Raw genomic sequence first — 12,903 nt, 5'->3', positions numbered from 1 at the left:
CAAAGACATCTTAGGAAACATTTTACACAAAAGACACAGTGAGAGCAGATTCTAAGAAATCTCAGTTGCATTTGGCAGTCTAGTGGCTATAGGTCAATCCTTAGATTTTTATTTTAAAGCAGCGGTTCACTGCTGGTAAAGGGAGTCAGCCTGACAGGCACAGTGACTTCAGCCTGCAGCCCTCTGGACCAAATACCTTTTGGAAAACAGAGCAGGGTTTACGTTAATCTGACTGTTCCTCCAGATCCCTCGATGGGGGGGCACACATAGTCTGATAAATTCATTATTATTGCCTTCATGCCCTTTCCTTCCTGGTCTTCTGACCCCAGACCACTATGAAGAATGAAAAATATTTTGTGTCTGCAGCCATTGGTCACTGAGCACGTTACTGCAACCATCTTTTCACTTAATGTGACTCACTGAATAACCATTGGTTGGTAGCAACTTCTGGTAACTATGGGCCTCAATTGGATCTTATCCAGTCTCTCACAGACCGATTCAACACTCTGAGAGGCAGAGAAATCTTTCCATCGACTTTGAAAAGCGTTAGCTTGGGCTGTCTCCATAGACTTCACCTTCTATCACAACATTCTGAGCCACGTAGCTGTTACTTGCAACCTTTTAGAGCCCATCTATCACTTAGCTGCAAGTAAAGCTAAAGACTCCCTCTAAAAATGCCTGGGAATTATATTTTAATTTTATCTTAATTGATAAATACTTCACACTGGTGTGTTGCTGAAGACAGTTAGGCCCCAGACACACCAGAAGGTTTTATCAGGATTATGTTAGCACAGGTCCGAGATGACCCCCGGACAACTAATAAATGCTGGCATAACGATGTGCTGGGGATATCATTGTGCTCTCTTTAAAGAGAGATGGACCAAGCTAATGTTTTTTAAAGTTGAGGTGAAAGATTTCTCTGGTCTCTTTTATGCTCCTTCACATTCTTTCACCCATATCTCTTTTCACTCCCATCAGCACTCTCTCACAAATTGATTTCGTTGTTTCTTATAATCTATTTATTTACATGTTATTATTTCAATTTCAGTAGCATCAATGGGCCTGAATTAAGACTGAATTTCCATTGTACAGTTTAAACGTATAGGAAGAGACCATCTCCACCCCGAAGAGTTTGTACTATGAGTGGGCAAGAAAAGAGAAGCAAAATGAGTTTCCCAAGGTCCTACAGCAGGTCAGCAGCAGAGCAGAAATTAGTGCTGATGTCTCTCAGCTGGGTGTCCTGAGACTCAGCCTAGTCCCTGTCTATTATGTCTGTTACTTTTCCTCCTCTTTTTTATTTGTGAAAGTACATATTTTGTTCCTGGCAGTCTTGATCATCTGTCCATGCAGGACCAACCCGGGGAATGGTAGGCAGAGTTTTTGTATTCTTATTGTATGGTGGTGTCTTCCCACACCTTTTCCCAGAACTTTGTCTCCAGATTCCCATATAAAAGTGCTATGCTGCGTCTGCTTTTACTCCAAAGCCTCGATACACTTGGTGCACTGTATGAGCAAGGCTGAGCCTGTTCCCAAAGCCAGACTCGTCCACTGCTTTTCAAGCATGCTTATAAGCTTTTAACACTCTCTGGAGGAGGAGAGTCTGAAGGTTTTTTGCTCCTGAAGGTGTGCCATAGCTCCTTCATGTAGGGCATATGACCCAGGGATAAGGAGAAACAACGCAACCTGCACTATTTACATACCTTGGGTTCAGCTTTCTTAACCACAGAGTAGACATGCTCTTGTTACCTGCCTTGTTACAACCAGTCTTGTGGACAGAAAGCCTGGCCTGCGTAACCCGACTTCTCACCTCACAATACAGCTGTAACACCAGCCATTCTTCCACTCACTGCAGCGGCTGGGAAAACTTGGGAATTAACACATTTCTAGGATAAATTGCTTCAGAGCTGTGTTTCCCTTTGAGAATGAGGGATGAAATTATCTTCTTGACCTCTTCCACCTTGCCTTTGCCACCTCAGCTTCTGGTGGAAACTCTGCAGGCACACTTCCAAGAGCTCATATGTAAAATAACCAGGGAGGTCCATGCAAAAAAGTACCTTTACAAGACTAATCCTGTGAGATTTTCCCCTCTCCCTCCTCCTTTTCCTTAAATATTCTCCTCACTGGATCTAAACATAGGGTATTTTCACTTCAACTGTCACCAGGTAAAAAAAAAAGCCTGTATTTTCAGTCACTTGAACAAGTGCTTGTTTAAATGGTCCTTTTCCAGCCCTGTGGAAAGAAAGCTGAATTTAGAATCAGGAACTTTGTCAAAGTCAGTCTTGGCCGTGTTAGCATCTAAGAAAGCAAAACAAAGTAAAACCCCAAACCCAGCACACAAGCTTATTTGAGTGGCAAACAGGAGGCATAAAATTAAGAAAGAATCTCCATGAACGGTTTCCTCTCCACAGAAAATCCTGAGCTTGGAGACATTTTGACAAGCCAAATGCTGGGGTTGTATGATTATAGGTGCTGCTGTCAGTAGATTTATTTTGTGGGTTTCTTCAGAGATTATCTCCAGTTCCGTGGTTTTGTATTCTGATGCAGGACGCGTTTTGTATTTCGATTGCGTATGTGTTGGAGATATTCATTAGGCTTTCAGAAGGATATTCCATAGCTGTAAGCCTTTTAAATCACATACAATGTGTTTCTTATTTCCCTATGGCATTCTGCTTGCATCTGCTTGGTATGTGGAACGTCCAGGCCAGCCGCATTTCAGTGGACCGTTTGTCTCCCAGTGATGGAGCACGTGGCTGATAATGCAGGGACATGTAAGCATTCATGGTGCTTTTCTTTCAAAAGCACGTGCCTAGTGTTTAACACAGTCAATACTTTTAGGGACAAAAACAAGACAGAATTGTCCTCTGTACCCAAGAAGAAGGGAAAATATTGGAGCATTTGTGCTTGCGGAAACTTCACGTTTAAGGTTGGTAGAAAATAGACTTGAAATTCCCCCTCCTAAGGCAACAATGAGGATTCACAAAGAATGTTGATTATGTTTGCTAGTTTATTTGCTAGTGAAAACCCTGGATCTGTCTCAGTGGCTACAGAATCAGTGCATTCCTGCTTCACAATTAAGAAGTTTACTGAGGGCTGCAGCAGGCAAGCAGGGCAAAGCCTGGGGGAAAGACATGCTGCAAGAATATCGAATATCTGAGAGAGAAATCCTCCTGTTCTTCCTTTTTTTTTTTTTTTCTTTTCTGCACTCATTGCAAAGGAGCAAGGAGAAAAGCCTAAGACATGGTCTGGGATTCCTTAAATTCCTCAAACACCATGCAGCTGCCTAAACGCCCTTGCCTCTACCAAATGTTTTCCTACAGGTCACTAAGCATCTGAACATCTGCTGCTGGATAGATGTACTTCACTCCTTTCCCTGACCAGGGTGAGTGCATTGAACCCTAGTTAAGCCCTATTAGTCTCCACAGGAGTTCTCCATGTAGTTCAGCTGCAGAGTTGAGTCTTATCAATGTTTTCAGAGCACACTTCCTAGGTGAGGATCCAGACACAGAAGCCAGAAAATGAATTCCTTTCCTTGCTTCATGCTGGGCACTTGGATGAAATAGTTAACACCCAGGATCTCTTCAGCCCAAGCGTGTGTGTATTCATACCTGCAAAGCAGATGGTGAATACTCGGGTCAACAGCTTCAGAAGAAGAGAGGAAGACAGCCTCCCTTCCACAGAGAGCTCTGTGCTTGGATGTTCAGCTCAAAGGTGGCAATCATAACGCACAGAGCAGGGACCAAATCTGAACCTGGTACAGGCTGTTCCTCTTGTAGAAGGCTGTACCTTGCAAGCTGGAGCTTTCTTGGCTGAAACACAAAGCTCCAGAGGAGACCTCATTGGTGGGAAGCCCAAACAGGGATGGATGTTCTCCTGCAGAAGACTAACATTATGCCATCTCCCCGTTTATTGGTGACTACATAGGTGTCTCCCCTAGTTTTGGGGGATGCTGTGTTTTGGTATGCCTGACGTTGTTGTATGCCATGTTCCTCGTGGGACTGGGTAGTCCTGCTAGAAGAACTCCACAGAGTTATCAGGACAGCTGCTCTCCCTGCCTGCCCTTTTCAGCAGTTTCCAGTTTTATGTAAAAGGGACGTTGGGTTCTGCTGTTTCCAAAATGAAGACATTTAGTGAGACAGAGACTCAGCTGCATTAAGCTCTAATGCTTCATAACAATTGTGAATGTCAGTTCATATTCACTAAGGAACTGCCATGGTTTTATTCTTTTTACTCCTTATTAATGTTATCCAAAGAGTAAAAAATCCCAATATCATGCTTTTTTAAGGGGAAAACTGCAGTGTTTTAGTAACTCAGAATCTTAACAAGACATAACTGTACCCATTTTGTTTCCCCACTTAAAATTTTGCACGGCATGACGGAGCAGGAGGCGCCATCAAATGGGCTCAGTATCCCCTTTCACAAATAAAGCGTGTACAAAGTGTGTCAGCATTTCAACTGGGGCCCTTCTCCTGAAGGCCGTTAATTAGTGCAGAACGCAGACTTCAGTTCTTTTGCCAGGGTAGATGAAAATGATTTTGGAAGACAGCCCAGACAGAGGAATTTGTCATAGGTTAGAACTGTTCCAACTCTAAGAACCAAGTGTACAGCTTATGCAAATCACTTTGCTAAACACAGATTCTGTGTTAATTTTTTGAAGGCTTTTTCTTTGACCAGCAACAAGAGCTCACTTGCCAGATCTTGTCTGAAATCAAAAAGAAGTGATTCCTTCTCTGCGCCCAAAAAAAGAAAAATGTTTCTAGTCTAAAACATGTCAAGAAAGAGCTGGGGTGTAAGAATAAGGCAAATGTTCATAGGAAGTAGAAATGGAAAAGCCCGATGACATCACCGCTCCATCTGCCCAGGGCCGTCAGATTCCTCAGTACAATGTGCTCCACAGTACATTGAAGATGAGGCTGGAAGAAGCACTGCTCAGTGCCTCAGACTGCACTGAAGAAACGGCTCTAAAAATTCAATGTCAGACCATTTTCCTGATAACTGGCAGGTGCCGTCACCGCTCCCTCCAATAGACCTATTCATGGCACGTAAATCTGAGTTCAGGTAGCTCGGGCATCTGTTTCAAATTATTAATGCTGAATTTTGTCAACTGTTTTTTGTCAACAATTTTGTGGTGCTTTGAAATTTGCCAAAGCAACATTCAAAATAATGACAACATCAGCAAGAAGACAAAGCTTGAATGTGAATTGCCCAGTTTCACGTTTTAAGTTTTCCAAATGTTTTAAGTTTTTCAACCATGCAACTGTTATGCCTTCTTATAGAAGTTCCTGAAAATGCCTCAAAATGACAATACTGTGCAGGGATTAGCTATCACTAGTGTTCAAATCAGTACAGAGCATCAGAGGCTTGCAATGTGGTCATTTGCAGTAAAAAGTTTCTACTAATTTTCTTTGGACGACATGTTAAATCAGAGTTGAGTGACTTTGTCACCCTGGAGTACAAAACCTCATTAGATTAATTAATTTTGTTTTGATCATACCACCTTTAAAACTGCTTTTGAACCCCAAAGGGCAGTATTTTCATTTTGGATCCAAAACCAAAAACTAAGTCAACCTATCCTTGATAAATCTGGAGATTCAAATGGGAAATTGTCCTCAAAATATAACAGGTTTTTATATTTAGGTTTTAATGCATGAGCCACCTATCATAAGGTTTCAAGTATCTTTTAATGTATTGCAAGCCATAAAATACAGAGAAAATATATCTAGTAAACCACTTTCAAATTATTCAAATATATATATCATGATATTTGGGAGTCAAAGCTTTGACAATCCCACATGAAGTATACATACTCTTGTATGCATTCTTTTAAAATAAATGTTTGTTATTTTCTTAAAAATATGAGGTATATGACACAAACATAGACAGTGCTTAACACATTCTCTACTTTTACATTCCCTACAAGCTTGTGAATTTAATTTCTATAGTAAATTCCAGATATAATGACTATAATAATTTGCAATTACAAGGTTATATTTTCTATTGAAAATGTTCAAAAAGAAGACCTTTCCTTGCCACTGTGACTCCCTGTTCCCATAGTTCTTTACTTATTAAAATCTTGCTCTGATGTCTACAGGAAAAGAGTTTGGTTATATCGTCACAGACTACTGTTTCCTGCTCCGAATCTTACACAAGCTTAAGGAAATGATTCCATCTTTCATTGCTGCTATTTTTCATCCCAGTCTTTTTCTGTCTCCTCCATTGAAATTCAGTAGCCTCGTGGGCAGATAAAATCTGTTTATACAGGACCTGGACAGCAGGACTCGAGTCACATTGGCTCCTTGTGTGGCTACTGTAAAGCTAATCAATAGAAGCATAGAATCACAGAATGGTTTGGGTTGGAAGGGACCTTAAAGATCATCTAGTTCCAACCCCCCCTGCCCCGGGCAGGGACACCTTCCACTAGACCAGGTTGCTCAAAGCCCCGTCCAACCTGGCCTTGGACACTTCCAGCAAAGGGGCATCTACAACTTCTCAGGGCAACCTCTTCCAGTGTCTCGCCACCCTCACAGGAAAGAATTTCTTCTTACTAACTAATCTAAATCTACCCTCTTTCAGTTTAAAACCATTACCCCTTGTTCTGTTGCAAAATACCTTCATTAATCTTTTTTAGTCTCAGCACTAAAATTTATAGAAGAGGTTTTTTATTGTCTGGAGTTTTGTCTTCATCTCACTAATGCCCGAGAAACAGTTCCCTGTCTTTAAACACGATGCGCTCGTTAAGCAACAGTAGCCAGCTGCATTTGATGCCCCTGCACAATAGGTGCTGGATTGTTGTTCAGAAGCCAGCGGACCTGCCCACATCCTGAAAGCCAGCCCTGTGCCTGCCTTACCTCGTGTGGCAGGCTCACCAAAGGCTCAGCTACAACCAAGGTGTAACTGAAAAAAAAAAACCAACCAACCAACCAAAAAGTAGCCATACGGATCAAACTGGGAATATTTGGTGTGTTTATAGGTGGAAGAACTGAAATCCTGACATTACTGGTCACAGTGACAAAAATCCCAGCAGATGGTACCAGCACTTACCTCAATGAAAAAAATAAACAAAATTTCAAAAGCAGGCACTAGTGTTCATCAGAGAGAAACTGGATAAGGGCTAAGCCTGGCTGGTTCAGTAGAGGCCATGAAGTGATGACACCGATGTGTATAATGTCAGGATAAATTAAAAAAAAAAAAAAGTTATATTATCCTTTTTGAAAACATAAACAATTTCAGAAATAAACAACCTTTTTACTTTAATCCACTGAAATTTTTTCAGGAGAGTGCTGAGTTCAGTGAAAGGAGAAGACAGACCTGGCTTTGAAGCAGAGATACTGCTATTGAAAGTAGGATTGTCACCACAAGCAGTGTGCCATAAACACATCAAGGCTTAAGCAAAAAATCGCTGGTTGAGGTTAAACATTGGACTTAACCATGGTTAAGAAAATATCTTTTTAAAGTTGATACCTTTGCACTAGATGCTGTTTATCATTTAAAGTTCTGTCATGTAACAGTGTTTAACTATTGCAGAGTTTTGTTTGTTGGCTTTTTCTCAAATCCAACAACAGCAAAATTTCAGAAGTGCCATTTTTATACTCTTGTAAAGGCAGTGGGACGAGAAAGAACTTTATTCAGATTTAGCCATAACTCTGAGGTGAGGCTTTAGAGGAATGTTGTCTTAGTTTCTCTGCTTCCCATGGTGTTTTCTACCAGAAGGATTAAGTATTTCCTTCTTTCCTGCTTCATCCTTCACAGATCAGCAGAGATTTGGAGCAAAACCTCCAGTTATATCAGTGAGGCCACATTTTGTCTCAAGGTCCTATTAGAGTGACATGTGAACTTGCCCCATCCCTTACTACATTTAATCCATTTCAGCTGATTGAACTTAGAGGCATTTCAGATGAAAAATACATAGGTACTGACTGCTGCTGGAGACTAAAAAAAAAAAAAAAATAAAGACAGCAGTTGCTGCCTTTTGCAGAGGAAACATGTTGGTTAGAGAATAAGCTGCATTCCCAGTAGGATCTTTGAAGTTGACACAAAGCATTTCTAGGAATTATGCATGTTTCTTTCGATGGCAATTCAATGAGTTTCTCCCTCTCTCTCCCCCACCTGCCCAAACCTTTAGCTTCAGTTCGACAGAGTGGCTGAGAACAGCCGCTGACATCCTTCCCCAGACATATAAATGTAAAAAAAAAACCCTGAGGCCCGATTGTATCTGTCATTTGTACCAACACTCGTGGGCTGCAAAGGCTGAAAACAATCCTCCCCCCTCCTGTGCCAGGACCGTGCAGTTATTGTTGTTCTCCCTGTTTTGTCCTGCAGCAGTGCCCCCAGGATCCCCTGCACCGAGCGCAGAGAGACAGCAAGCAAAACCCAGCCCAAGCTGTGAACCGCTCGCAAATCACTTGAGCAGAAAAACAAGAGGGAGATGATATTTCTTATTTCCATTTTGCAGTTGGAGAAGCAAGGCCCTGGGCAGCGGCATCAAAGGCACCCAGGAAGCTTCTGGCAGGGCCAAGAGCTGAGCCGGGAGCCTGTAGCTTTCAGCCGGCTCTGCTGGCCAAAGCGGACGTCGACCTGTCCCGAAACAGCTCCTGCCTCGCCAGGGCACGGGTGCTACTCCCCGGTGGCACTTCCCAGGGCCCTGGGCTTGGCAGGTAGACAAGCCTGCCGGAGGTTGGCTGCGGCGTGAGGCTCTTCACGGTGGCTGCCAGCCACCCCTGGTAGCTCCCTGAAATTCCCTCAGCCCAGGCTGAGGCGGTCGAGGGCAGGTGCCCGGAGGAGCGGCTTTTGTGCGGCAAGAGGAGCCCCCCAGGTCCCCCCACACCCTCAGGGAGAGCATGGGAACCTCTTCAGTTCCTAGCCAGGCCCACTCGGCTGCCATTTGCCACCAGTTTGCCCAGTGCGATCAGACTTCCCGACTCAAACTGAGCGGGTAGCTCCCCTCCTCTCCTGCCCCTGCTTGGTGGGGCTCCCCGCAAGCTGTTTTGTACAGCGAGCACTCCTCCTTTCCCCCTTCCCAATCCCTACACCTTCCCTGGTGTTACCTCACCTCTCTGCATCATCTGTACTCCTTTTCCCTTGCCCCATGACCTTGACCCTTCCCTGGCGTTACCTCACCTCTCTGCATCATCTGTACTCCTTTTCCCTTGCCCCATGACCTTGATCCTTCCCTGTAGCCACGGGTTTTTGAGCCCTGTGGTGGTGCCTTTGCACGTACTCTGGTGTGACTGTGGAGAGCGTGCAGGCTCCCTGCCTGGTGCTCCTTGCCTTGTCCATGGCTGCGAGCTCTCCATTGCCGGGGTGAGAGCGTTCCCCGCTGCACCACACCGCCTCGCTTACATCTGTGCTTCCATCTCTACCCCGGTCCAATTTTACAGCATATAAGCTATACCTTCCCCCTTCATTCCATTTCTTTTCTGCTGCTCTTCCACTTTCTGCCTTGTGCATATCTGATGCTCGTATTAGTCTCTTGTATTTTCTATTTAGGATCTATGTACAGTTTCATTCCTATTATGTCTACTTGGTCCCTATATAAAGCGAAGTTTATTGTTGGGGCTGATCCAAAATTGGAAGGAAAATGTCATCGCTTTTTTTTTTCTCCCCATCAAAATTTGAGGTTTCACATTCAGCTCTCTGAGTGGGTGAGAGTTTTGCTATTTTCAGAAACATTTTAGTCAAAACCTCCAACTATGTTGTCCAACAAAATCTGAAATCGTGCTGAAAGTTTTCACTGAAGCTTTGAGTTCCAGCCAGCTCTACTCTACTGCTGCAGTTCTAAAATAATGTCACTTTGTGGCCATTTCGTAATAAATAGCTGCCAGTTTGAGGGGAAAACAGAGTATTCTCTTTAAAAGGATTGCCTGCCCTGCAGAGTCCATCTCACACAATAACAATAAGATGTCTAAAAGAAATCAGAAAGATGCCCCAGGTTCAGCAGACCCCAATTTTGAAGGAAATTCCAATACTGCTAAACTCTGTCAACAGGCAGAGCAAGGCTTTATGCAAGCAGTGTGTATTCTGTTTCCTGTGTTAGATATGCACATTTAGCACAGGAAGAACACTTTGAAATGTCATCATTAACAGCACTCAAAAGATGAACTCAGAACTTCTCAGGAGGTAACAAAAGCAAAAGCAACACAAATTTGGAGAGGTTTTACAGCTTTTATCATGGGCAAAACCTGATTTTCTACTGTATTCATAACCTTGCTGCCTTGCAGGGTGACTGAAGTACCCAGAAAATGGGCTGAGAAGACATCTCCCAGCACATGGCGGGATCACTTGGTAGTTTAGCACAAGCGGGTCAGGAGGGTTTTGTCACCCCTGGCTTTGAACTTCATCCCTGCCCATCCCTGGCCTCTGTTGCAGCTCTCATTCCATGGTTCAGAGCCAGACATCCCACATGGCAGGCATACAAAATGATACTGTGGATCATTTTAAGAAGTGTGTGTTGCTATGCACCCTGTTTCCAAGAGAACCAGAAGAAGTGAGGACCTTAAATCATATCATAACATTGCCAGGTATTAAGACAATGAGCAGCAAGCATGTCAGGTATGATGTCATCACTGCTTTCCCTGGTTGTGGAAAAAAAAATGCGTGTGATACCATTCCCATGCATAATGCTGAGGAGATTTGACCATAACAGCAACGGAAGACCTGATTTAGCACTTAAGCACCCACCGAATTTCATGAAGGTCCTTAATTGCCTTTGTTTTCTGTGGGCTAGATTATTTTTTTAAAGCTTTAGAGTGCTCTGCCAAACTAAGATACTTAAATCGCACCACTGAGGTTTCCAAAAGATAGACAGCAAGAGCACGTAGCTTAGAGTCCTAGTGAGCTCACTACTCCTATCTCTGGAAGAAATGACTGGAAGAGACCTGAACCCAATCTTTGTCACACGAGGCTCTCGCCGGGCACAGCAAGGTCCCAGCTCTGCATTCTGCACGCGGCTCTTGTGGCAGCTGCTTACAACAATGGGGGCTCTATTCCTTCTCGCCCAGGCAGGAAAACAGAAGCATGGTGAAAACATAAGCTGCTCAGACAAGATTAAATGCAAGCCATGTAGTGATGAACACCACAAGAAGCATTTGGGTTTCCATTCTCAGGTCTGTGCCGTACCGCCCCGAGTAGAGGCCACTCTGGCAGTCCTGAGCTCCTCCCCGCCTTACGCCCGTTTCTGCGTTCCTTGTCTCCACTACAGATAGGGAAATACTCTGGAGTCCTACCTGAGCTCAGCTAGCCGAGATTTTTCAGGAAATCTGTGAGCAGATTTGCAGCTGAATGCAAGGACAGCATCATTTCCACCATTGCTATCATAAAAGAAGTCATTAGGACCGACCCCAGTGCTGATCACAAAGCTCTGCCAGTTCAGACCAGCCCTTGATCTGACTGACTGTGCTTTTCTCTAAATCAGAAAACAAAGTTGTTTGCACAAATAAGCAGAAAGGTCAGGAGGAAAAAATGCCATTAAGGCAGAAATTTTCAGGCTATTTCAGATTACAGCTTTAATTGAGAAGCAATTAACAAGCAACTATGTGTTATGTCTGATCTTGGCAAATTCTGTCCCAAATCAGCACAGCGCTGATTAACTGCATGGGTTGCACTGCGTAGTCTGTTTTGTGACAGTTGGAAGAACAGTCTTTTCCCTTGATAATGCCCGAGTGTCAGGTTCAGCGAGCCGGTGCAGATTTGGTGGCCGTGCCTTCTCCCCTGACTGACGTTAGCTACCATCTGGTAATGCTTCAGAGAAGAACCTTTCCCCATTGTCACTGCGTTTGTCTGGTGGTCTGTAACATCTGACCTCTGCTTCACAGGTCGTGGCCTTCACCTCCTTTCTTTCCAATAGGAATAATGACAGCAGGGTTAAGTTTATATGATACCTCTGGTAAGTGCTACTTGTGAGCACTGGGCTTTCACAGCACTCCTCCTTTCTTTGATGCTAAAGTTTCTGTTTTGACCTCGTTGCAACATTAAATCACTCTGCCCTATCTGCCACCAATCTGGCCCCTTGGTTTGCAGGGATCTGTACTTCTATTTCTCTCTTCTGACTCAGGGTCTGTGAAAACCCTGAGCTGAAAGAACCTGCCAGTTGTCTTTGCAAGGGTAAAAATTTTTTCTTTTCCCATAATCAGAGACTTAAATTCTCTCTCTCTTCAAGCTCTTATTCCTTGTTCCACGTGTGATGGACTAAAGGACCAAAAACCCATCAAAGCAAGAGACAGTCTTGGCCCCAAGGCACTTCCTTTCTGATGTCAAACAGGGGACATTTTTTATTTTTGTTTATTAAAGGACTGAATTCCATGGCAAGATTCGCATCAGCTACTGTGAGAACGAGATTTCATGTTAAGTGACTTCCCTAAATTCAGGGCAGAATGTTCTGACAAGACAAGTATGGAGCCCTAAATTCCTGAAGGTCTGTCCTGCCTTGTAACAGCACAAGTGCTGTCCTCCTCATCTGGACCCTGTGCCAGCAGCCCTGACCAGAAGAGCATTTCCACTTGCAGGCTTCAGTGGGAGCAGGACATGCCATGATCTTCCAGTGTGATTCTTCCTACCGCTGTGCAGTGTCCTCCCATTCTCGTTACACAGACTGAGAAGCTCGGCCTGACAAAGAAGTCTTCTGCACTGAATTTAGGGTCCGTACAGATGATAAGCTTGACAGACTTGGAAGCAAACATCTAGCCACATATCAGAGGGCTAGACATTGGGAACAGAAATACAAATGGTCCTTGCACGAACCTGTGGATTCCTGGGCTTGGGGTGAAAGCTCTCCCTTACAATGACACGGTTTTACTTTCCCTGGCCATTCAGGCATGTTTTTTTGAGGAATTCAGGCAGCAGCTGATGCTCTGCTCCCCTGGAAATCAGTTCAGGTCAGTCACTTAATCGCTTTTAGGTCTCTTAACTGCC

Source organism: Tyto alba, unplaced genomic scaffold (genome assembly GCF_018691265.1).
Source record: "Tyto alba isolate M040663 unplaced genomic scaffold, T.alba_DEE_v4.0 Super-Scaffold_21, whole genome shotgun sequence".
Taxonomy (NCBI): Eukaryota; Metazoa; Chordata; class Aves; order Strigiformes; family Tytonidae; genus Tyto; species Tyto alba.
The sequence above is the reverse complement of the archived record's forward strand: the minus strand, read 5'-3'. Positions refer to the sequence as shown.